Raw genomic sequence first — 26,989 nt, 5'->3', positions numbered from 1 at the left:
TTGAGGTATTTACATAACGACCACAACTCACAAGTAGATTTCAAGCAGCAGACCTGAGTCACACCTGTATATTAAATAATTATCTACATGACTTAGCAATTACTGCAGTTATTTGACAGTGGTGCTTTGGATAAGGAAAAGGAATGCTGTAAAAAGGTTCTTTATAGATCTTAATTGACAAACGTTTTTGAAGTTCAATAACCTTTCAGAAAAACCTTCTTTCAGTTGATTTCATGCTCTGCTTTTTAAGCTGTTTAAGTTTACAACTCATGCATAATTTTGTTTCTGTGCAAAGTTTTTTTTTTTTTAACAAATGACATGGATTTCATATTTGACAAAATAAATGCGTAGCTTTTGGAGTATTTTTGAGAACTAAATGTCATTATTATGCTTTTCCCTTTTTTTTTGTAACACCATCTGTTTAGTAAACATCAAAATGGATTGATATGAAACTTAAAAAGTTTATAACAACAACAAAATAATGCATGACAGATTATATAAGAACAAGTCATTAAAATGGCCTATAAAAGGACAACCATCTGTAGCACTAAAATAATCTTTCTATTGGAGACAGTAATCACTTTCTAAGTCAATGACAATTTTGGATTTACAGCATAAATAGTAATCATGTGAACCAAATAATTGGAACGTATTTTTTGTAATTAATGAACTCTTTTTTCCCCCCATTACTGTTGTGAAGAAGCAGAATTAATACAAAATACACATGTATGCTTAATAATGATTTGTATATCTTCTCCCGAGCTCACATAAAGCAATTATAAGTTCATGAAATATTATATATAACTCTAAGTCTGAAGAAAATAAGTTTGTGTTTATGGAGAAAGTTTCTGATGTCCTCTGTCACTCTGAAAATCTTGGCAGTAGGCAAGAAGAGTGAAAAATGCTGAGGCTGCAACTTCAGTAAAGATTCAGATCCACATAGATCCCCTCTTGGAGAGGCCAGTGGGTGTTTTCTGAGCAGAGAACAGCCAGCAGGTGTCCCAAGAGGAGAATATCTGTGAATTATTTTAATTAAAAAGCTACCTGTTCATAATGGTTTGATTTTTTTTGGACCTGTTCAAGGACATGTTAGAGGGAAATGGCCACTTTTAGTTGCACACAGCCTCTGCCTGGGAACCAGCAGCTGCCTCTCTCACAGCAGGATGCTGTGGTCACCTCTGATGATTTGTGTCTTGCTGGAGGTCTCCACCCTCTAACAGATTGATCCTGTTGGGAGTTGATTTAATTCCTTGTACATGAAAATTTATGTTCTTGGACTTAAAGCAACCCTTGTAATTCACTTTCAATCTAAAAAGGAATCCACTGAATAGAAGGTATTACCTTTACTTCTTTTATTAGGCATATAGTTAAAGCTTTTAATCTCCAAAGTACTTTAAAAATGCTAATTAACCTTCACAAAATTCCCTCCCCTTAATGGTAGGTGGCACACGAACGACTCCCTGCTACATTATAATCCAGCCATTTCAGTAATTAGTTTTGAAGTACAGCACATGAACTAATTAGAAAATTGTGCAACTACCAGGCACCTGTTGGCCACAAATGCCTGGGAACTATCCAAAAATGTCACATACTTTCAAGTGATGCTGTAGCTGTGTACCTCATGGAGTAATTAATTTTTTGTATGCCTTGAGATGGGTCTGTGGGAGTCAACAATAGGGGAGCTCTCCTCCTTCCCAGCCCCCACTGGGCCTGTGGGACAGTCTCTCAGTGTTGGAGAGCTCTGAGGACCCTGCAGGGCTGTGCCAGGGAGCTTTTATTTTTTTATTTACGCGTTTTGTTGGTTGTGTGTATTGTGCACAGGCAGAGCTGTGGCCAGGAGCCTTTCCTGACTGGAGGCACAGCAGGCTGGGGCCACAGCTGGGGGCTGGCACTGAGCAGGGGGAGCAGAGCACCCCCAGTTTTCAAGCAGAGCCTAAAGCCTTCACGGGGCACGTGGAAAAGGAAGCTTGGCCAGATGCTTCAGCTGTCTCTCCTGTCAGGGAGGTTTTACACTCCTGGTAAAGGAGAGGCACAGTAGGTCCATATTGAGTGCTTCTAGCTTTTAAAGTTATTTTTCTTCTTCGTTCTCAACTGTTAAGCAGAAATTAAACTTGCAACAAATACTGAGTGCTTGGAGTGTGCATTACCTGAGTATGTAAGTGTTGGCTATAAAAACACTTCACCCTGTCTGTTCTTGCTGCTGGGTCTGCTCTCCTGTAATAAACTTCCTTGGTGTTTCTCAAAGCCTGTTTTGCTGCCAAAAAACAGAGCTCTGATTTCAGTTCAGAAGTTTGTCTGGATTGAATAAGCAATAGCCATGGCTCTGTGACATAAATTTAAAGAAAACTATCTCCAGTCAAACAGTTCTTGCCCTAGAAGGTGGAGCAAGCAAACATGGCTTCATTTGGGGCTCAGAGCTCTCAAGGACAGCAGTCTGCTGCTTTGTGCTTCTCATGTTTTGTGTTCAATGCACAGCCAAGCAGAACAGCCTGGAAGTGGAAATGGAGTGTTTCACTTCTGGCTTGCTGCAGTGGCACAGTCCTCATGTCTTACTGACACTTTCAATGTTGGTGGTGCTCTGATTTTTAATAGCAGATGAGATAAACTCTGTTGTTCAGATAAGCACAGCTGAATTCCAGTTACTTCCCATGTAGGGTAGTGAAGCTGGTTGCCTTTATCCATGTTATGGTATTGTGTACAGCCTAGGATAAATCCATTTATACCATGGATTGTGACACATGGGAATGTCATATCACTGATTTTTGTCTGAGTTGGAGAAGTTTAACATGTTCCTCTGATATTCTGTCCTTTGAAGACAGATCTAATTTCCTCCATTTTAAATTCAAGTAGCTTTGTGTGGCCATGGTTGTTATTGCTATGTTAGTGTTCTATAACTCAACATCCAACTGCATACAGTGTACAGTGATCACTTCCAACATTTTAGCATTTCCCTTTTCTCTGCTGCCTAAACATCTCTCCAAAACTCAGTGGTAAAACCCCATAAACAATATTATTTCACACTAAAACGAAAATCATTGCTTCTACTGAGGACAAGACTAAACTGTTTAGGACATTTTTCCAGAATTTGTCATGTCAACTTTCAACAAATTTGTCTTTTTCCAAGATTAAATAATTTGACTAGTTTTGCACATTGATGCCTAGCTGTGGACTTTGTATCCTTTCAGGCATATGCTGAATCTGTTATTTAATGTTGGAATTCTTTGAAAATTTTGTTAATGTTTTTTTTCAGTGAGAGAAGAGTCCCAATTCTTCTATGCTGACAGAATTATGTTGGTGCCAGCTTTTTGTAGAAAGATTTTGTTGCCCTGAAATTCACTACTTCACCATCAGTCCATTCCTCTGGCTTCCAGCATCTCTCCCTCGGAGGTTCCTGGGTGTCAGGAGCTGCCCAAACTGGTGAAATCAGCTGCCTGGAGCAGTCCTTGCCCTGAGGGTAAAGGCTTGGCTCTTGTTGTCTGGGGTGGGTTTTTCTCAATCACAGTGATTTTCTTTTCTTAAGATGATGATTTTTCTGTCTGTGAGGGTTGAGGTTTCCTGTAGATGTTACATAAACTTGATACAAAATTAAGCCATTGAAACTTAATATTTCTGCGCTTTTATTTTCCATACCTTCAAAAGAAAGAATAATTTTTTTTTTGCCAGAATATCACAGAGACTCTCATGTGCATTCACTTTAATCACTTACTCTCAACCTTCTTCCTGAAATTAACCCTGTTCTCATCCCCAAGAAATAAAAATCAAAATAAATATTGAAGATAGATTTTTTTTTTTAAACTTGAAATTGTATTTACTCCCATACAGCTGTGTTTATCCACATTTGATTTTTTATTTACTGTTGAGTGCCTCCAAGGTTTTTTGGACCTCAGTGTAAGACTTCTTGTTGATCAGTAATTTTGAAAATATAATCTTTTCCTTAAGTAGGCATTAGACATATATATTAGACTAACATATATTAAATAACTAAGTAATTTTAATATTTTCAGTACCAATAATCAGCTATGAAGCATATTAGAGATGTGTCACAACAATAAAGCCTTTTTTGGTTTTTTTTTCCTCTTGTTTAGTAACCATAATTTTTAATTCTCACCTGCTGTGCTGCACTAATTGAGTATTGTTGAATTGTGGCTGATTGAAACTGTAAACTTTAGCAGAGAATTTAGTGCTTTAATATTATTAATGAATTCAATATTGGATTTTCTAAGCACTCACTGAATGAAAGAAGCAATAAATTAGGAGCTGTTTTGTTTAGTTCTTCAGCACTGGCTTTGCAGGGAGTTCACTGGAGGTGATTTTATGGAAAAAGGTTCTGAGCAACTGAGGTGGATTTTCTTCCTTTCTTGTTTCCCCTTTCCCTTAGACAAGCTGAATTATTTAGGGGGTTGGTCAAAGAGGGCAGGATGGTAGCAGTGGCTGTTCCTTAGGAAAGTAAAAGAATTTGAGAAGCTGTAAAAGCTGCTGGAACCACTGTTCATTCAGGGTGTGAGTCATCCTGGTCCCCTCACTACCTCAATGTCCCCATCTTGGCTGCCCAGGGAAAGCTGGGGGTTTTCAGTCATGCCTGGGTTTCAGCAATGCTTGTGATAGGAAAGACTTTGAAATTTTTTTCTTAATATTTATAGGGTTGATCCATCTAGTATTTAATGGATATTTGCCTGTTTAATGAGTTTTTAAGGGTGACAACTGCAGTAAAAAAAATAGTGCATTTGATTTTGTGAGAACCTGCATACTATTGAAGTGATATACACCTTTCTTGACAAGCTCATCTGATTTCTAAATTCATATGATCCATAGAAGAACTTATAAAATTAATTATATATTAATTTATCTAAGTGGGTCCCAGCACTTTTATTTATAATAATACTTGGTAAAATACTTCCTTAGATATTCACTGCACAAAAATAGACATAGTGCTTGGTGGCCCTTGCAGACAGCACTAATCCTGTCATCTCAGGGCATACTCAGACTTTTCTAATGCTTTGTGTGATGTGTGATTGTCACCAGCTTCTCCTCACAGCCCACTGGGTAGCAGGATTGTAGTAGATACTTTGGGTAAGGTAGGTCTTGAAAGTTCAAGAGCAAAAGTTGACTGATTCATGTGTGATGAGTAATCCTCTAGAATTTGTCATCACAAGTAAAGGTTACAGGTGCCTCTTAATAATTCACAGTCTGTAGTATACTTGCAATATGAAGCTTATTAAATTTTAGCTTATCATTTGGGTGACAGGGAAATTAATGTAAAAAAATATTCATTTTTTCACCTGCAATAAACCTGTAACTAATTAACAAATTTATGACTTGCCTCATGTGGTTTTCATGGTGTTTTGCAGTCTGAGAGCTCCTCTGTCAAATGTGTCCAGTCCTTGCTTTGGCAGAGATGAGCACAGAGGTCAATGTGCCATGTGTTACACACTGGCCTGGATTTGCTTACTCCAGAAAATGACATTTGTGCAAATGTGCAGGTGCTGACACTCCACACATTCTTGAGAACTTTATTTTCTTTAATGATGTTGTTAATTGGAGAAAAAGATTAATCTGCATCAGCCTGAGGGCAGACTCAGTGAAAATGACACAACCAAAGTGGGTCACTCGCTTGTTTTATCTCCTTCATGGTTTATTTATGCAGAGACCCTTGGGTGTTCCTGCACACCCAGGATGCCCCCCTTGTTCTGAGATGAGGAACATCAGCTCTGCAGCCTTGGGCAGCTGCACACAAAGCTGGGGGTGCTGAGCAGGGCTTTCCTTGCCCCAGGCAGGAGCTGCCCTCACCCACAGCATCTCCTGGCCAACACTTGGATCACCTGGTGGCACTTGTATCATTCTGCTCTTGGCTAAGATGTTCACTTCTTGCCTGATCTTTTTTGTCCTTTTTTTGTAATACTCAAAAACCAAACAAACAACCACTTACTAATTTATTCTCTTACCTTACACTTACCTTTTTTTCCTGCATTGTCCTTTAGCTTAAAGGTTCTTGCCTCCTTTTGTCATTTCCTATCCCATCTCAATCCCTTAGGGCAGAGATATTACAACACCTGAGATTTCTTTGTCAGCTCCTATTCTGGTACACTGAACAAGTCTAAGTTTTCCAATAATGAGATATATTGAATAAACACTTAAGGGTATGGCAATAAATTAAAAAATGAGCATTGCTTTTCTCTAGCCCAGTTAATATTATCTTGTATATATCTTGGTAAGTCACTTAGATTTACTTAAGTACAATGTAAAATGCTATAACCTCTTCCTTTGCTGCTTCCCTAAAAAAATAGATACAACATTTTTGGTTGGTTAAGCAGATATTTCGGCTAGGATAAAAATGGAAACACAACTTTCCAGGCTGTGGAAGTCTTTTAGGATTCTACACTAGTTTAAAAAGCTGGTCATAGAAGATAACTTAAGATCAACCCACTTTAGTTTTCCCTTGGTTTTCGTTGAGTTCTCAGAAGTTTTTTTTGTCTCTCAGAAGAAAGAAAATGGTAAGGCTCCCAGATATCTCAGATATGATCCAAACTATCCATAGCAAGAACACATAGGCATCCTATTAACTGCTGTTGCTTATCATGGTGTGCAGTGAGTGCTCACCTGCTCAAGGAGTGCTAAGTACTGTGTAAGGCTTCAGGATTCAGGGGTGCTGGAGAAAGCTTTTGGTTTTTTTTTTTTTTTTTTTTGAGATAGAATGGGACTAAGGAATAGGATAGATGTCTTTGAAACCTGACAATATTTTAACAGGCTAGAACCAAAGCCTGTTTAAGCTTTCCCTTCTGCTTTTGCATAAATCTGACAATTTTTGAGCTCAGCACCTTTTCCAATCTAGGTCTCATTATAGAACTGCTAAAAGAGAGCTTTGTAATAGGAATTGATTGCAACTTTAACTTGGGAGCTGTTACTTCCTTTCCATAATGTTCTTTTCTCCCCCCTTCAGTTTATTCTTTATTAAATCATTCTCTCATGCTGCCTGTTTGATGCAGGCACAGTTGTGTTGCTGCTGGCCCATAACAAAATATTTGTGGCAGAGGTGCTTTGGGGAGAACAGGAGCTCCTCTCAGGCCATCAGCTGCTGGGTGCTTTGATGTCTGGAAGACAGCTTTCTTAATTTCATTAGATAGAAGGTGGCCCAGAAAATTAAATGTGCTGACAATTCTAAGCAGCTGGTTATAGGCTGGTTATTAGTCTTTGTAGATTCCTGACAGCAATTTTTTTTAAAACTTAAACAATCAGAAAAACAATGAAAATCAGGTAGAGCATTGAATATGTAATAAGATGAGGGCAGCTTTTATGCTAATATTCAGGATTTCTTTTCCCTCCAGTTAGGTGAAATTTTGTTCAAAAATCATCACCATCACTGTCCCTTTTTAGAGAGAAGAGGAATATATTAAAAATTGAGTAGGTTTTATACTTTTGCGCTTTGTCCTCCAAAGTTTTTCTGCTATAACTCTGCCTTGGTTGCATTTGTCCATAACATGCACTTGGTTGCATGATTTCAGTATTGGCCTTTCTTACCTTTATGCTTCACCAAGCCTATTTCCCCCCTGTTTCTGTTTTCTGCTTTTCTGCTAATAGCTGTTCCAGTAAATGGGTATCATGCTCCAGAACCTTCACTCATGTTTCTTTGACTGAATTTACTGTAAGGCAAACTTATGATTCCCCAGCTGTCACAGCAGCATAGTCCTTACAACCTTTGTCTGATGTACTGGAAATGCTTTAATTTCACCATGGAAGCCTGTGAGCATGAGGATGTTCTTTGATTCTGCAATAGTATGGGGAGTCTTTTTTGATGGTGTTTTTGCTGTTGTTGTTGCTGTTGTTGTTTTTGTTGTGTGGTTTTTGTTTTTTTTAAATACACAGTAGGAGGTGGCATTGTCTGTAGTTTTCTGCCTTTAGTCTAAGGAACTGTTCCTCATAACCTTCCCTTTACTTTATGTACTGAACTTCTGTTTTCCCTGTGTTCAGGCACATTCTCCTGAGCACAGCATACTGACCAAAGCTTTGAGAGCCCTTGGTTCAAAACTAGTTGTCCCTTTTGCTTTGTGTAATAAGTTGCATGAACAGCAGTCTCTAAGCTTCGTGCCCTGCTTTCTTTATGGTGCACTATATTTGTAAACATGTTTCTTAACTTACTTCAAAACATGTTTGTTCTGCCTCATTTATTTGCAGATAACTTACTGTCTCTTGGATCTTTAGCTTCTTGTTCTAATGATTGCTTTGAAATATTATTTTAATGAACCCATGTAACACATCATTGTATTCTTTTTTTGTGGTTGGACTGCTAATGATACCCATCCATTAAGTAAATGGTTTTGTAAGCAATACAAATGTAATAAATAAAGTTAGTTGGCTCTTTTTTACCACTTCTGTGCTGATAGGCATATCACATGCTGGGGAGGTAATGTTTCATGACCAGAATGTTTCAGGCTCTAGGCAGCCTGCGAATCTTTGTGTTTAGGTTCAGTCAAAGAGCTTCAGAGAACTTCCTGAACTATGATTTATATACAATAGAGTTTATAAATTTTGAATCTGGTTGCAGTGTCCCTTGAGAGGTGATGCTGAAAGGCAGAGAAGTCCAGGAAGGTTAGACATTGTTGAAGAAGGAAATCTTGGATGCACAAGATCAGGCTGTTCTCATGTGCTGGAAGAGGGGCCAGCAGGGAATGAGACCAGCGTGGATGAACTGAGAGCTTTGGCTGGAACTCAGGAAAAAAAAAAGGAGAGTTTATGACAGTTGGAAAAAGGAACAAACAATGCAGGAGGTATACAAGGGTGTCATGAGTTTATATAGGGAGGAAATTTAAAGGGTCAAAGCCCGACTGGAACTTAATTAGGTTATTGCCTTTTCTATTGCCATAGAAAAATATTTCTATGAATATGTTAGCAACTAAAGGAGGCTCTGAGAGAATCTCCATCATTTATTGGATGGGAGGGAAAACATCATGACCAAGTGTAAGGAAAAGGCTGAGATACTTAGTGCTTTTTTGCTGCAGTCTTTAAGAGCAAATTGACAGCAATTGTTCTGTGGGTACCCAGCCCCCGGAGCTGGAACAGGGAGTAGAATGAAGCCTCCCTAGCCCAAGGTCAGTGACCTGCTCCATGCACCACTTGGACACACACAGAGCTCTGTGGGGCTGGATGGGATCCACCCAGAGGCACAGAGGACCTGCTGGAAGTGCTCACTGAGCCACTTTCCATGGTTTGCCAGCAGTCCAGGCTAACTGGGGAGGTCCCAATCAACTGGAAGCTGGCAAACATCACACCCATCTACAAGAAGGACTGGGAGGAGGACCCAGGGAATTGTCAACCTGATCTTGATCCTGGGAAGAGTCATGGAGCAGGTCATCTTGAGTGCCATCAAATGGCATTTGCAGGACAGCTAAGGACCAGGCCCAGCCAGGGTGGGTTTAGGAAAGCAGGAACTGCTTGACCCATTGCCGAGTGGGAGAGGGAAAGGCTGTGGATGTGTCTACCTAGACTTTTGTGAATACATTACATATGAATGGCTATAAATAACATCATTTCTTTAACCAGCAAGGGTTAGCACTATGACAAGCTCTTATTTTTAATATTTCTAACATGAGAACTTACAGTGATAACTCAAGGTGGATAGCAGGGGTTAATTTTTAACCATTAAATAAAGCCATTGCCCCTGCCATCCTAAATGAGGAATTTTCTAAATGAAAAGAGGTGTTTCCTTTGAGTTCTTGAGAGATCAATAACAAATGTCACTGTAAAACTTCTAGGGATGTGCCAACAGCATAAAAAAATCAAGCTGCTTATAAGTTATAAATGAGACCTTTGCTTGAACTACTAGAGATGATTCCCTAATGAGATTCACATCACTTGATTTATTTTTTAATATATTTTAATTCTCAAAGGATATAAAAAATCTGTAAATTACGGCTCTGGAATGTAATCAGACTTAGTCATGAGAAGGCAAGGTTTAACCACGCATATGGAAATGACATAATATTTTACCAGGTAATTATAACTGGAAAATTTAGGTTGAAAGGATGGGTCAGAAGTCCTCTTTGAAATGTTATTAATTCACTGAAGAAATGAGAGTTACTATAAAAATTATTATTTTATCCCCTTTTGGAGAAAATAGTGCCTTTGCACTTCCAGTGATTTAGTAAGATTTAAGCCAGATGGCACAAGCAAGTGTTCACTTCCCCTAGCATTGTGAAGGTACCTGCCATTAAAGATCAAAGCTGACTTTATTAATGTTTTATGAGGTCTTCTACATCACTACTAATTTTGGAGCAGGTGTAGGGCAAGCATTGTCAGCAAGAATGCTTCTACTGCCCCTCCTTTTCTTTCTTTTTTTGAATAGCATTTTAACATGATTGCCTCAGGCATTCATTCAGGGAAAGCATAGGGGTGATGGAAAATGGCAATTTTCATGTATTCCACACATTAGGATGATTTGGGAAAATTATCCCATTTTCTAAATGTCCTACCATCATGAATTGCACAGATTAGGGTTTGCTTTGATTGAATGGCATTTTTCTTAGGTTTTGACTGTTCTGAACTCTAGTCTCTTCTTGACTGGGAATTGAAATACAGGTCAGGCTGCAAATTCTGGCTTAAAGCTTTTGACTAGTGGAATTTTAATTTTTTTCAAACATCCTTCTACAATGCACTTAATAAAGACAAATACAAATTCAGGTGGCATTTCAGGTTGATGCAAATTAGATTGAAATGTTATCCTAAAACTTCTGCATTTTGGTGGAGAGAAATTAAGGTGAAGTTAAGAAGTTAAAACAGGGTTGATAATTTTCTTGTGTACTGCATGGAGATGTTAGGTCCTGGGCATATCCTGAAAGAAGAAATCATCCAGGATATTATTTATGATACAGAGATACAGATTAAGCACACAATGCAGAAGTTTTGGATTGGTTAGGAGATGCTTGCTCCTTGAATTGACTCTTCTGAACCTCTGAATTCCTAAGTTGTTTTTTTGCAATCCATGAAACTCAGATTTTTATTTATTTATGTCTAAATACAATACATCCTACAGTTTCAAAGATACTGTGCCAGGAGATGCATTAATAATGGAGATGTGTCCTACTCTCCAGACATCGGATTCAAACATCTCAGGAAGAAAAAAAAGCCCTGAAACTGTTGGGAAATACTAAGATACTTCTGAGGACTTTTCTTGAGTTTTAGAATGACCATATTTTTGTGATTCAGTTCAAAGCTACTAACTTAAAATTGCCATCAGTATAGGGGTGTGTGCAGAAAAATTTGGTATTTGCTGATAAACTGGAATGTATGTTTAAAAGACAAAAAATACACTTTATTGGGGACCTTTCCTAAATGACCATTAATTACTCTTTTAAGGTTTTTGGCTTTTTTCCCCAGAGAAATGCTGAACTGCTTAACTGTAATTTGGAGTTGGCAGACCATGGACACTTTCCTGTCTGCCCTCCTCCTGCTGGCCAGCTTTTGTTGGAACATTGCAGATTTCCCATTTGAAAGTGAAGTGGGAAATGTCCTTTAAATTTTAGCTGTCGTGTCAAATTAGGTCAGAGTTTACAGTGTGCCATGGCACAAAGTGATGCAGTGTTTTATGAACACAGCCTGCTAAACCTGGGTGCCTTCTGCTGCCAGTTGTACATTATTTGAGAATGAAGTGACTTTCTGCTTATAAATCTTCATTGGATTCATAGCTCTCCTGAAAAGATGAATAGTGGGAATTACTGGGTCCTGCAATGTTGCAAATCACTTGTGTTGTTTGACTGTTCTGTTGAAAAATCTATTGTAGTCAACAGCTCCAGTTTTCTGGAGGGTGGAGGTCTGTGCAGAGCACTGAATCACTTAATAAAATAATTTCTGTGCAGGAAAGTTAAGCATAACACAGTTTGAAGCCCCAGAGATTTTCCAGGTGGCTTTACTGATCTACAGAAATGATTGAAATGCTATCAAAAAGATGAAGAAAAGGCTTTGTTTTTGCATGTAAAAAGAAGATTGTGAAGGAGAACTCCACCCATTAGAAAAATGGAGCTCCTCTGTTACCAGCCCATTAAACCAATCTGTTAAACCTGCTGGCAAGAGCAATCCATGATATTGCCCTTTTTAGGCTGCTGGTTCTGTTCCTGGAAAAGTCATTCCCTGTGTCAAACCTGGACAAAGGAATTCATGAGGGGAAAAAAAAATGCATCCACCTTCCCTTAAGCATTCATAAGATGAGAAAAATGGATTGATGGGCATTATCTAGAACTGTTTTAGCCAGACTCTCCACTACCCTGAATATGAGTTGAAGGGTGAAACCCATATCCAGAAAAAACACCTGATGGAATAATGTACTTCAGGCACAATGTCCTGGTGAAGGTCTCATGTTAGATGTGGAAAATCAGTCCAATATCCCAGTGCTGGCTGTACCAGCTGGGATTTATTTTTATTTGCCATACATGGTGCCAGGTGTGATATTGTCGCAGGTGTTTCCTGCCACCACTGCTTGATCAGGAATTGCACAGTGCAGGAGACAACAACTCAGCAGGGATGCAGAGGAGTGCCAAGGCCAATGGAAGAGCTTTGGAAATGGAAAAGCCTATGGCTTTTATGAGCAATATTCCTCACAAGCCAATGTTATTGGTAAAATGATTCCTGGTGCTTGTGGTGTGCTCAAAATAGGGAATGTGCAAACAGCAGGTGTCATAAAAAATGTGATGAATGAGAGATTGCACTTCAGTGTTCCTGGCCTGCCATGGGGGACAATGACCCAGCCACACTCTTGTGTCAGGCAAAAACACTGCAAAGCTCTGGATTAAGCTCCTTGAGGTGCCAGTGGAAACTGAGAGCTTGTCTGCTTGTTTGTCATGGTAGTTTAGATAAATTTGAAAGATAGCATGGCAGGATTCAGAGTAAGAGCAGATAAAGAAGTTCTGGCTAACAGCCTGTCTATCACTTAATACTCTGATAAAGCAGCAGCACTGACTTTCAGGGCTGTAGGCGAGGCTGCTGAGTGCATGATGGCTGCTGTGTTTATTTGGCAACAAGGAGCACTTTGCTCTCCTTTAGCATGCCACCTGCTGCTAAAGGCTTTGCTGTCTCTTTCTCTAATATGTCCATGGTAATTCTATACCTCAAAAAGGCTGTTATTACTGTTAAAGAGAAATGGAAATGTTTGTACACGAACAGAGAAGCCAGTGTGTGCACACAGACATTGTAGATGTTTATCATTCTGCACCATGGACTAAGAAACTGTATAATACACTGCTTTTTATTTTTTTTTTCCAATTTGAACTTAGGTTGTCTGCATCCCTCTTTAAAAAGGGATGTTAAAGAAACTAACCATGGAAATGTGTATTGTTATTTATATCATGATGAAATGTAATGGTCTAAACCAAGTATTTGAATTTCATCACATTTAAATATCTGGAAAGAGATTATCTCCTGCTCTGAAAATCATCCCTTCAGAAAGTGCAAAGTCCATGAATGACTGAGAGCAAAAGACCTAAGAGCTAAAGGGTCAGCAGATTTGGTCAAGGTTAAAGATCAGCCTCAAGACCTTCATGGCTTAAGTGAAAAGAAAATTATTCTCCCAACAATAGTGAATTTCTTTGATTTGTATGGAAATCAAGAGAATTAGAAGGGACATGGTTGAACTTGATTCATTTGGCTAAGATGTGCTTGGTTCCCTATTGCTGTTTCCATTGAATTTTCAGCTGCTCCCACAGAGTGAAGAGCCTCCAGGGCAGTCCCCAGAGCCCCCCTCTGCCAGGAAAGCACTGACTGCTGGGCTGTTCCCTGACAGCAACCACGAATTTCCTTTGGCAGCTTTGTGATTTTAGCCTTTAGCACCTCCTGTGTGCAGGTGATACTGGTATTAGATGTGTTTTCTCTGTATGTGCAAAATGTGTGGCAGGGGCTTGAACAACATTGCTCAGCACATTGACCACAAACAATTCCCTGGAGCTGTCCTTTGACAAGACCTGACAGGCAGGGAGGACCCACAGGCTGGGAAGATAACAGCAGGTCAGCTGAGCCTGCTAGGGGCTGCTCTCCATTTGTTTTCTTGGCCAAACAGAGATGGCTAAAGATTCCCAGCATTTCTCCCTCTGACACTTCCAAGGAAACTCACTCCATTTTGTAATTTTATATACTAATATGTTATTTAATAGATTCAGTGATGAGCAAGTAAATAATTCAGCATTACGTTGTTTTTGTGGAACCACAGCTGCTTAAGAGGGATGTTTCTAAGTCCAGTAAGTCAAAACCAAAAGATTTTGAAATAATAGCTGTGCTTGAACTGAAATTAAAATATTTGCTTGTCAAGTCACCCCAAGAAGCATAATCCAGCTGTTTAGGTCATGCTTGCTGTGACTGATTGACAGTGCACTGCTCTGCTTTTTTTTTAAATTATTTTTCAGTTAGGAGAAAGTCCACTAACCACAGGGAAATCCCTGTTCTTAGACATCCCAGAGCAGCAATTTGATGAAGTTAAGAACAATAATGAATAATAAAGAGATGAGACTATAGAACATCTCCCCCCATCTGAGGTAATTTACCAGGTGGGCGAAAGCAAAGATCTCAAGGCCTTTCTGGGCATATCTGTCAGGCAACACAATGCAGATAATTTCAGCTGTTCACGTGATTTACTGCTCCTAAGAAACAAAGAATCATCCATTGCTGGGTTGGGTTCAAATAAGTGTTATTTATTGTGTTGGTTTTGTTGTTATTTTGGTTTGGTTTAAAAAAAAAAATTCTGATAGGATTTTTTGTCTTATTGTGAGCCCTAAAGATAGAAAAGAGCATTATAAGGCTCTGTGGAGAAGTGGTGTGGAGTTTGGGAGGTTAGAGATTGCAGACAGAGCAGCAGACCTAGTAGGGCTTGAAACCTGGGGTTTTGTGTGCCTAACAGGGAGGCACAAGTATTGTGTTCTCTCCAGTTCAGGGATAGGGACATTGGAACCCACTGGCTTTAGACACATCTTGATTCAATTTTATGTCTAAATGTGATGATTCAGAGCATTTGCTTTAACATTTTCGCAAAGTTTATGCTGACTTAGATTTTCTGATTTTCTAGTGAGGTGTCAGATATGTAAGTGGATTACTTACTCTTCTTCCTGGCCCTAAGCAACTGCTTACCAGTCAGTGTGATCCAATCTTTTATGAGCCACATTCCTCACAAGCCAGAGTTATTTGCCTTACATGTGCATGCAGTACCAAGCTAAACCGGTTTTCTTTCTTTATAACCTTTCTACATAGAGCATTTTATGCATGTTTTAACCCCAGAATTGGTGTCATAGTCTGATTCAGATACTTCAATGTAATTATTACATTTTTAAGCTATTCCATTTATAACATTTTGGGGTCACAGACCAGTTCAAAACATCCTGATTTCCAAAGGATATTGCCCTGGAGCCTTCATAGCTCAACGCATCTAAAATAGTGGACCCAGAAAAATGACTGTGTTTCCTTTTCATTTCCTCAGGATCTGAGATACAGAGATGATGTGTGATTCTGAGACTGAAATGAACACAAAAGAGGTGTTAAGAGGTCTTTAACACAATTAGAGGTGTTTAATAAACCCATCTGAACTCCATAGAGGAGGGCAGAAATTAGGCAGAGGACTGTTTTTGTCTTGCAACATGTGATGTAGGATGGCATTATCCAAATGCAAAGCTCTCAAGAAAGGCTGTCCTTGAACGTGCAGCTTGTAGACAGAATCTTGTAATACCCAAGAACAGCTGAATCATAGAATCACAGAATGCTTTGGCATGGAAGGCACCTTTAAAGATCATCCAATTCCAACCAAGGGCAGGAGCACCTTCCATTAGACCAGGTTGCTCCAAGCCCTGTCCAACCTGGCCTTGAGCATTTCCAGAGGTGGGGCATCTACAGCTGGTGTGGAAAATCTGTGCCAGGACCTCCCCAAATTCTCTCTCAAGGAGAGAATTTCTTCTTCCTCTCAGATGTAAATCCACCCTCTTCCAGTTTAAAGCCATTAGCCCTCACCATGCCCATGTAAAAAGTGCCTCTCTCTCTACCTCTCCTGGCCCCCTTCCAGTACTGTAAGGTCTGCCCAGAGCCCTCTTTTCTCCAGGCTGAACAACCCCGGCTCCCCCAGTCTGACTCTAGAGCAGAGGTGCGCCAGCCTCCTCTGGACCCTCTCCAACAGGTCCCTGTTCCTGTGTCAGGAGCCCCAGAGCTGGATGCAGTGCTCCAGGTGGGACCTTATGGGAGCTGAGTGCAGGGGGAGAAGGAAAAACTCTTCTAAAAGCTTGGAGTTTCATAAGGGATTGAATGATACCTTTCATCATGCATTTGATATGAACAATTTTAAGCTGACATTGGTGAAGAATCCAAAGCTTCCGTGATAAAATAATGGGGAGGATGAAATAAAAGATTTAATTATTCCTGTAGTTGCTCAAGTTATTTGACTAGTGAATTTTGAAATATTTAACTTGGAACTTAGATTAAAACTGAACTACATCCTATAAACATAACAGTACATATCCCAATCATAGTCTCTATCAATAAAATAACAAAGAGTTTTCAGCTGGAAGACATTGCTGGTTTTTACCATGTTTTTAGTGCAGATACAAATGCACAGATTGCTGCTGATTTAAAGCATGTGGAAAAAGCCCATGGAGATTTATATTTCCTTCATGATTGAATGCTGGTACTTGGTGTTATGTGGGAAAGCAGTCGCTTGGTTTAATAGTTGCACAGCTGGTGTTATCTGAAAAATAATCATTATGATAGAAAGCGCACATTTTTCATGTTTTTTGTCAGGTCTGTCAGAATATGTTCTGTGCTAAGTCTACACACTCCATCTGATATTCCTTAAATTAATATATTAACATATAATACTTTTAAGAATGTCAGTTATAAAATGTGACTGTAATTGAAACATAACAGAGTATGGCTGTGTGAAACAAAGCAATTTGCAGGACCCATAAAGTGAGAAAGTCACTGAGATCCATGTTTAGAAACAACATAACATTATTGTCTGGGAAACAAGTGACAAATTGCAAGAATTAAAATTATGCATAACCAGTTCAGCTTGGTAATATGTACTGATTTGAACATCTTTAAATTACAGCAAATATGAAAATATTAATTTGAAGTACAAAACAGCTTGATTACAAAATCTGGATTTCTCTTTGCTCCTCTGTACCTTATCAGCAAGCAAGGAGAGGCAGATCAGTTCAGGCTGTAAATGAGCACATGATGTCACTTGTGAGGAGCTGGGGACTTGCTGGATGTCCATTATTTCTATCTGTGGTAACTGAACTTTTTATCTTCTCGCTGCCAGAGGCAGGGGTCAGCCTGGGAAAAAGAAGCTTATTTACCCAGTCTTCTCTCTTTTTTATATGGTAATGGACAACCACTAACATAATTCTGTCCTGTGTGGAGTCCAGCAACAGGAGGAAGGATAAGGAGGGGGTAGAGCGTGAATGCAAAATGATCTGCAGTGGCACAAGTTATGGGGAGCTCCTCCTCTTGTCACTTTGTCAAATGGCAGAGGTTTCATCTCCCAAATAAAGGGATTGTGTGAGCTCCAGAAGGAAATGTCTCTAGTTCTGAATTTGAATTATCTCCTTTTAAACTCGTGAATGGAATGTGAGTGGCCCCATGCTGGATTGAAATTCCTCACTGTTACAGATGATTCTGTGCCAGGAAGGAAAAGTGGTGAGTTAAGTTTCATGTGCTGGTGCCTTTTCCTTGGCTATTCCACATGTGCAATTCCTACAGGAAACAAGATCTTGAGGAGGAAGAGGTTCTGTAATGGAAGAAGTGGCACACTAATTCTGTACTCAGAAAGACTTGTAGAATTTACCAGAACCATAAACCTTAATGTGTAAATGATATTGAATGTAATCTGTTGCTATCAGAAAATCCAAAGATTTGACTTAGGAAAACTCATAATATTTATACTGCTTGCTTTTACATTGCCATGACATTTTAAAACTCTTCACAGTATTTAAAAGCTTAACCCCACACTAAAGAGGTTTCTCTTTTTTACCATGAATATTTCATATCAAAGAAGAATACAGTAAGCTCAATTCAAATAGAAAAAATTCAGGATTTACATGGACGTGTTCCAGCATATGTTATTGTTCTAGTCAGCTGCTTCAGGAAAAATCCTATAGAAAATTCACCTTCCCTGACATTAGTAGAACTTTCCAGGCACTCATAGCCAGGGTTCATTTGATGGAGTAGCAATGACTGCCCACGTTTAGTTTTCATACAGGTAGCAAATATAAGGATAATAGCAGAAAATATAACCTGTAAGTTATAAGAGTGCCAGCCATCCTCAGTTCCCCCCAGTGCAGGCAGAAAAGAAGTGTTTATGATCCAAAATGGAAGAAATCTTGAGTATGTCCTTAATATAGAAGACAAATACACTTAAATGTTGCATTCAAGAAGTTCAGTTCACAGAGATGGCTCTTTTATTTTGGTGATTGAGTGGTTCTTTGTAAAGATAAAGAGTGTTCTGCACTACTGAAAAAGTGAGGTTCAGTTACCATGGTGGCTTTGAGATGGGTAGTAAAAGGGTGTTTGTTTGCAAATGTAACTGTTTCCTCTCTCTCTGCCCTGGCTTCAATACTTGGCAATTTCCAAAGTGAATCTTGAGCTAATTGCTGATATTGCATTAGCGTTTTTTTCACCATGTCTCGTTCACCCTCAGAAACACAATGGGCACAAAAGGAAAAGGTTTGAAAGAGAAGGAAAGTCCGTCAGAAAGAATTCTGATCTGTTTAAGCAGCACTTATTAGCAGTGTTCACCCCTATTGTGCTGTTTTCATTAATTAATTAGCCTTTTCATGGCAATTTTCAGTGCCCTTCACACCCATTTTTGTCAGAGTCTTAATTGAAGACACCAAGTCATGATGAGCCTGTGCAACTGCTCTGACAGAAGGAGCTGCTCTGGTCCAACAAGGGAAACGCTCTGGTTGTGTTTGTCACTAATTGTCATCTCTACCTGATGGTGAGGGGGATGAATTGGCTGCCACTTAAATGGGCTGCACTGTGCCAGGCCCTCCTGTAGCACAGGACTATTGCTGTGCACTCCAAAAATGAGCCTGAAGGAGCTGATCCCAAGCAAATGTGTGTTAAAAGTGTTGAGTTACAGTAGAGACACCAAGCTAACAGACCTCGTGTTTAAAGAAATGAGTTTTGAACAGCTGCCTCGTTCCTGTGTTAATTTTAGTGCTCATGTTTTAAAGCATTCTTATTTCTTGTGTTTTTGCAACACAGTGATATCCTGCTGTGTGTGGATCAATCCAAAATATTGTAATTAGTCAAGAGAAGTTTGACTTGTTTCTGAAAAGACATCTGTAAATCTAATGTGCTGTTTTTTCTTTGCAGTTAGAAATGTACTAAATACTATTCTGGTGACACAAGAAAGTTCATGCTCATTCTTAGTTTTTCAGTAAAATCTCAAGCAAGCATATTTTATTCCTTTATTTTCAGGACACAGGAATTTAAATACATGGAAAATAAAGACCAAGAGTTGTTGTTTCATATCATAAACAATAGGCATCAGGAAAAACCCAGGGTAGAAAAAGACTTTGTCATTTTAAAATGAGAAGATCCCTACTCTGGCTGTGGTTTCACATACAGCATTCTTCTAGAATTTTCCAGGAGTATTAAGGATGAGCCCATGCTTCCACCTTCCCAGTTGTTCACAGGAGTGTTCAGCCAGCACGGATCCAGCTGGAAAGCTGCTTTTGCTTTGATCTGCAAGAATATTGGTGATTACACTTCCTGTGACACGCAGCAGGAGTAAGGATGGCCCTTGTTGCCTGCTTGGCACAGCAGGGCTGGGCTTCCCTCTCCCCCATCCCATCCAGGACCTCAGGCCTCCCTTTGATCCTGACACTGGGCTTTGCACTAAAGCCTTTAATGCTTTTGAAGTGAAAGCTCTTCTCTCCCTCTGTGTTTGCACACACTAAAGAAAGAGCAGAGTTTTGCCCTTTTATGTTTATATGATGGATTTTGTCTTTATAGATCCCAAATCACTTCACAAAAATTTGTAGGCTGCAAAGAGACCTTGAGAGTTTATCCAGTTTATCCCTCTGCCAAAAGGGAGCCCAAATTATACCTGATTGATTCTTGGCCAGCTTAAACTTTTGCAATATTTCTAGGACTCTTATCACTGGATTACAACTGAATTACAGTTCTTTCCAAAACTGAGTGCTTTTTTGTTTGATTGTTTTTAATTTCTTCGGCATTTTGGTGAAGATATTTTTTAGAAGGGTCATCTTTTATAAGGGTCATCTCTGTACTGGTTTAGGAATTGAAGCTCCAGATTAGAATCAAAGAGAATTATGTGCTCAGATTTATTCTAATAAGTAGTTGTTTTTCAGTGAATGGGGTTACTCAAATATGATGTAAGTCAATCCAAAGTTTGTATACTTGGCTGGACAAGACTTTAATATCCAATATTGTAATTTTTTTCCAATGCTTATGAAATTTTTAGTTGTTTATGATTAACTGTATATTATTTTCAAAGCCTCCTGGTGTCACTATGTATATAACATTATTATTTATTATCAAATAAGGTCACTGGATCTGTTCAGACTAATCTGTCCTGAGTATTGTAAAAAGGTTTCAGATTGCTTTGGGGTTATGTGTTTCTTGTTTCACATGCAATAGTTTATTTCTTTTTCACAAAATATGGAAGACTGAAAACACAGATTGATTTCCAGGCCTATTTAGTTATGGGTATTGATCAGGTTCTAAGTTTGAGAAGAAAAGTGCTTTGGTTAACCTTATATAGGAGTTTTGGATAAAGAACCTTATATAATAGCAGCCATGGCCATGGGAGCCTCATTTCTCCTTATCCTGCTGCTGTATTAGTGCTGAAAACAGTACAAGGATCTTGTAAACCCCTATTATTGAAATACAGCTTCTGCTTTGGTTTATCCTGCTAAATACTATGATTTATGCTTTAATATTTTGGAATATACTCAGAAGATTTTCAACTTAAAACAGTTTTACATTTATAGAACATATTTTATCCACCTGCTATGTAGAAATGTATTTTATATATTCCTGAATTGCTTGATAAATATGCATGGTGAGAGAAATTTGGTTTGGAAGCAATGTGATAGGAATAACTTGCCTGTTTCCAAACACAAAAGATGAAACCTCTAAGGGATGTGTGTGTGTGAAAGGGACTGGTGGGTGCTAAACACAGCTCTCTGGTGTGAAAGCAGTTCTGGGCTCATGGGACTGCCAGCCATCCCTCAGGAGGGACAGGCAGGACTGATGATTTTCTGTGGGAAACACAGCTGGAGCCAGAGGTGCTCCATGGAGCCCCAGAGCTGGAGCACTGCCGAGGGCCTGGGGCTGGGCAGGTGAACTGGGCATCCCAGAGGGGCAGAGACAGAGCTTCCTGCTTTATTGGCTTGCACCTGTGTGTACCTGGGTATGTCTGCACTGGAATTCCCCAGGAAGCCAAGAGGGAACTCTCAGATAATGAGGGAAGTGCAGTTGTAAGGCAGAGCAGAGACAGGGAATGTGTAGGGATCAGACCCAGCTGGAAAGGCAAAGTTGGAAACCGCTTTGCTTTTTTTTTCTTTTCCAGTAAGTTTTTTATGTTGTAGCAGAAGAACACTTGATTTATATCACTGGAGGGTTTTTTTTTGGCCTCCTGGGAACATGACATCACTGTTACATTGGCTGATTCCTTTGCTGAGGATAAAAAAAGATCCAGTCTCAAATGTACACCTGTGTATGTGCAGCTGAATGAGTGAGGAGTTCATTCTGCATGTTACAGCAACCCAAGAAATTAATTATCATGTGTACAGCCTGACTCCAAAACATGAGCTGAACATAAAAGCTTTATTTGTTTATAGCAGTGATGAGAATCTGAGCTAGATTAATTTTGGGACTGTATGAGTGTGGAATTGTGTGGTTGTAGGATGGTGTAGAGAAAGGGAGCAAATCTTTTGTGGAAGATTTTATTGAGCCAGCCAAGCCTAGCATTAGATTATTACAACACTTTTGTAGTGTACAACAGTGGGGTTTTTCTCTTTCTCTTTTTTTTTTTTTTTTTTTTTTTTTTAATAGGAGCATAATTAGATATGAAAACAGCACAATCAAAGCATTGTGTCCCAAGCTGCCAGGATTGTGTTGGGTTTTCATTTCATGCTTGTAGTTTATTGTAGCTGCCTTGGTTATATGCCAGGTTATCTGAAATGTTGCAAAAGCAAATGTTTTGGGCTATTCTAAGCACTTTGAGCTTTTTGAAGGGCAGTTTCCTTCTGTGTGCTTAATTTGGGTATGGAACCCTGACCTGGGCTTTGAATGAAAGATTTCTAACATTCAGTGCTCTGCCACACTCCCAGTTTTGTGCTCAGGGGTACTCTGGCACCCCTTTCTTCTCAGTGCGTTTGTCTTGAAGAGCTTAAACCCAAATGGCAGTGCCTGATTTCAGCACCCAGTTTTGGAAAGCTGAATCTCCATTAAAAAGCAGTCTTAGTATAAGGACCACCAGCCACCAGCAGAGTTTTGAGAGTGTCTTAAATTACCATCACGGCAGTTATGATTAATATATTTGTCTCTTTAGGGCTTTTGTGGCACTGATAATATTTGCTGTTCTCACTAATCTCGATTAAATGAGTGCCTGAGAGTGACGGGCAGTTTGTCTGTAATGACAAGTGCTTTACTGTAGCAGAAAAGGATGAGCTGCCCCAGGGAGACATCACCACCCACTTGAGCGAGATCCATGAAGGGTTTATGACCCGTTTGAATCCTGATTGAGCATCACTGTCTTGACCCTCAGGGAGCCAATTGTCTGGAATACTTGCTCTGTCAGTCTGAGCGATGTGCTCAGAATCCCTCTGAAACCTGGATGTCTTGATTGTGTGTAATACACACAGTGAATTATCAAAGTGGTAAAAAAGATAGGGAAATATTTTGTCACTGGCTAGCTGGGTGTCATTATTTAGAGAGCACACTGTTTTACTTGCCAAGTAAAATGTACTGTGAGCTTAACTCTTTCAGGAATAAATTATTTCAGGTCTGGTATTTAAGGTATGTATGAAGGGTTTCCTTTGAGGCAGATGTGTCTGATAGGTAATTACTGAATAAAATTAAACTCATTGAGGCAGAAAGTCTGTGCCTGGAGCTCTGGGGAAGCTTGGGGCCAAATCCAATTGCAGGGGTGGTCAGTGCCCCTCCATGGCAGCCCAGGTGGGCACAGGCTGGTCACAAGGTCTGGAAAGCTCTAAGAGAAAGCCAGGCTGGTGGGGAAGGCAGCACTTAGCACAGACACGGCTTCTGTGCTTCTTCTGGTCATAAAGAAGGTTTTTAGAGTCCATAGCAAGAGTGGAGCTGGAATCCTGTCTCTGCAGTGGGAGAAGTTGGGAAGGGCAGTTCAGGAGGGTGTTGCAGGTCTTTTTTTCTTACTGGTGTCATTGGCCTTTTAAATCTCAAATGCTCTTGTACCAATCTCAGGATGGTCAAGTCATAACCCCCTGTGGAACAGGAGAGGGGTGCTCTTGTAATAAATAAACTGTGTTTCATCTGCTGGGCAGCCTTTAGACTGTGTCTATATGTAGTAGGGAAGAAGGAGATAGTTGACTGTTGCTGCAAAAATTTTAGAAAAAAAGCTTCACAAAAATCAAAACCAAAACACAAACAACAAAATCACAAAAAGAACCCTTCCTCCATTTTACCCTCATCCTGCAAAAGCAGAAAACAACACCCAGTACCAGAAATGGGGAAAAAAAAATCCTCCTTTGTTTTATAGTTAAGTGTTTCACAGCCAGCTAATCTTTATTATTATGGCTATTGAAGCAATTAAACAGATTAAACAGAATTAACTGTTGTTTTTCTGCTAACATAAAGATGGCCTCTTAATCCCAAATGCCCTTTTTTCTAAGTAAATTGTACTTTCATTCCTAATTCCAAGAAGATTGTGGTGGGGTATGTATTTATCTATGCAGGTACTGTTGCTGTTAGCAACATTTTTTAAAATTATCAAATAGCATATGTAACTAAAACCTTGTTACAAAACTCATTAGATCTTAAAAATGGTTAGATAAATTAAAGGAAGTAGTAGCAGACTCCTGTATAACTCAGTACAAGAGAACATCAATATTGCTCATTGAACAGTTTATTCTTCTAATTTTAAAAGAACAACTATTTGTCATGGTTCCTGTCCTTGGGCTGGCAGTTATCTAATTAAATGCATATGAAATTCAAAAGCCTTTACTGAGGGACAGTAATTTTCCTTGGTTGTTTTTAAAGTCACCAAGAGGAAAGAAGAATTACATTGAACAGATAATGGATAAATTTCTCCATTGTGCATTAAGGTCTTGGATTGACTAATCATCCCATGGTTATTAATCAATGTGTTATCTTTTAATTTGAAATTAGAGGTACTGTTCTCATTATTGCTGACTCCAGGTAATAATACTTGCAGTCCTTGATTGCCATGACAGGCCAATGCACTGCCTTGCAAAATACCACAAAACTAATCAAAACCAGGTCAGAACTATAAAGAGCATTCCCAGTGCATTATGTTTACATGACTCTTCAACAGGGTATTTTTCAGTCTGGGCTCTCCAGAATGCCCTCTGTGTTGTTTTTCACATTGATGTGTGTCTGCCCCTTTTCCTTATCACCATCCAAATGGGATGTGCTGGTTTATATGTGATGGTATTGGAAGATAGAGACACCGCCTGAGACTCTTGCTTAAAGGAGGTATTTCCCTCAGTCATGCCAGGACAATTCCAAAGGGTGGATTGTTGCAGGTGCCCAGTAAGTACATGTGCAACATAGACAGAGAATAGCATTTTGAAGTTGTGATTTCTGTACTAAATATAATGCAGTGTTCAAAGGGAGTTTGTAGGCACAACCTAGCCCTGACTGCACCTTGTGAAGGTAGCTGGCAAATTAGAAGGCACAGCAATGTGTAAATATATATATTTTAGCACAATTAGGCATGTATTCTGGTACTTTTGAAGACCTGGTTTTGACCACTCATTGCATATAAAGATGAAAAGATATTAACCAGCAGATATGAGGATGGATTCATGGGAAGGTTTTGTTACTTTCACCCTTGTAATGGTTTCCTATTTCTTTCCTTTTCCCCTAGGGTCAGAAATCCTCAGGCTTAGTGCACTTGAGGACCTTCTCTCCTATGGCTCATACTGAAGTTGTATTATTTAGAGAGAAAAATAGTCCCTGATTCTGTAATTGAAGCTTTTAAGGGCATGATACAGACACAAAGATCTGGCTATTCATGTGCAGCTGTGGAACTGGGATATTAGAACTAGATATTAGAATTGGAACAATCGAGTTAAACAAGTCTTGATCTGTACCACAATTATAGTGAAAAATCCAGAGGGTTATGTTGGTTTCTTAACAGATCTGTAGTATTATGTAGTTTGAATTCAGCATTAAAAAATACACTGCAAAATGTTTCTCATCAATGTCAAAGACAGCGCACTGTTTAAGGAGCAGAATGCTGCTTCTAACCCAAATTATCATTTAGTGAACTGCCAATAATGATCTCGGCTCAGGAATTTCCAGTATTGAACCCTTTTGATGGCAGAATAATGATGCTGTGAACAGACTCCTATTTCTGGTTTTGTCTACATCAGTGTCATGTTCAAAAGCAGTTAAGTAATTCTAATTTTTGGGCTTGTTGCTGTGTGAATGCACACTTTTGTTGCTTTTTTAAATACTGGAAAAGGCACTAAAAAGTCATTTCATGAATAGTGCATGTGGTTTAAAGCTAAATATTTTAGAGGTCTAGCATTCAACAGAGGTGCATAATATAGACTTCACATTTAAAAAGTAAGGTATCCATTGTATTGGAGGAAGTCTGAGAAAGAGCAAGTCATTATGCACAATCAAATGAAACAACCTTTCTGTGGTGTGTTGCGATTCATATCATCTACTTTAGCAGATAAGCTACGACACAGCAGAGATTAATCAGTTATTTGCTGTAATTAAATCACAAAAGTGCTTCATCAGCTTCCTGATTTCAGTGCTCTTCCACTTGCTTATATCCTGGCTGTGCTTGAGCCAACACAAACATGGAAAAAAATGAACTCTTTGAAAGAAATTATATCCCAACATGTCAGAGCTAAAACCTCCACAGTATTAAAATTATACCCTGCTGAAACTTATAATGTCCTGGAGAGATTTCATTATGCTATGTGCACTGAAGTTTGTGCTGAACTCCAAACTACAGTTCACACATCTGATAAAATATTAAAGAAGGACAAATGTAGGGCTTGCCAAGCTGAGGTGCTGTACACTTGTCCGTGCATATTTGGCCTTTCATGACTTCTCATGCATCTTTATTTATTGTTTCCAAACGAAGTGTATTGTCACGAAAATGACATTGTACTTGGAAAAATCCTATCAGGCAAAGTCAACCCCTAAAATAAGTGTTATAATAAATATGCAGAAATGTCATTCTTTACATTAGCCCAAAGGTTTTGTATAGCTTAAGGATATGTGCAGTAAGCTAACTATAAAAATAGAAGCTTGACAGTGGGGATGAATGTGTGTGTCAAAATAATATTACTCTTTCTGGGAGGATGGCAGAAAAAATGACACTACATCCACCAGCATGATTTTTATAGATCTGCCTCTTTGCCAGATGTCACCTTTTATAAACTACTTTATAAAAACATGACAGCGTAGAGAAGTAGTGTGTTTATAGCTTGATAAACTTTTGTAATAAAGTTAGGATTGGCTGAAAATTAAAGCCTTAGAGCCTACTCATTAAGCATTTGAGAAGCTTGCTCAGATTTAGAAAGGAAAATATTAAAGAAATATGCAGAATGAGTCACAGGCAGTAAGTGGTCTTTTTCAAGAGAGAATGGCTTATGGTTGTGTTTACCAGTATGCCATGCAATAACCTTTCCAGATATATTACTGGGATTTTAGAGAATAAAGTTTGCATTACTTTTAATGTAAACACACAGAGACAAAATATACAGTGTGTATTAAATTATATGTTTCCAAAGAGTGCTATGAAGACATACAGGATTATACTATA

The 26,989-nt window shown here is 39.0% G+C and overlaps 1 protein-coding gene across 2 annotated transcripts in view; it reads left to right on the top strand.

Annotated features, from left to right (window-relative positions):
- FHIT (fragile histidine triad diadenosine triphosphatase) overlaps positions 1-26,989 on the top strand; it is a 518,625-nt gene that overhangs the window by 198,177 nt on the left and 293,459 nt on the right. The window lies entirely within an intron of this gene.

This window comes from Molothrus ater, chromosome 11 (genome assembly GCF_012460135.2).
Source record: "Molothrus ater isolate BHLD 08-10-18 breed brown headed cowbird chromosome 11, BPBGC_Mater_1.1, whole genome shotgun sequence".
Lineage (NCBI taxonomy): Eukaryota > Metazoa > Chordata > Aves > Passeriformes > Icteridae > Molothrus > Molothrus ater.
The sequence above is the reverse complement of the archived record's forward strand: the minus strand, read 5'-3'. Positions and strand labels throughout refer to the sequence as shown.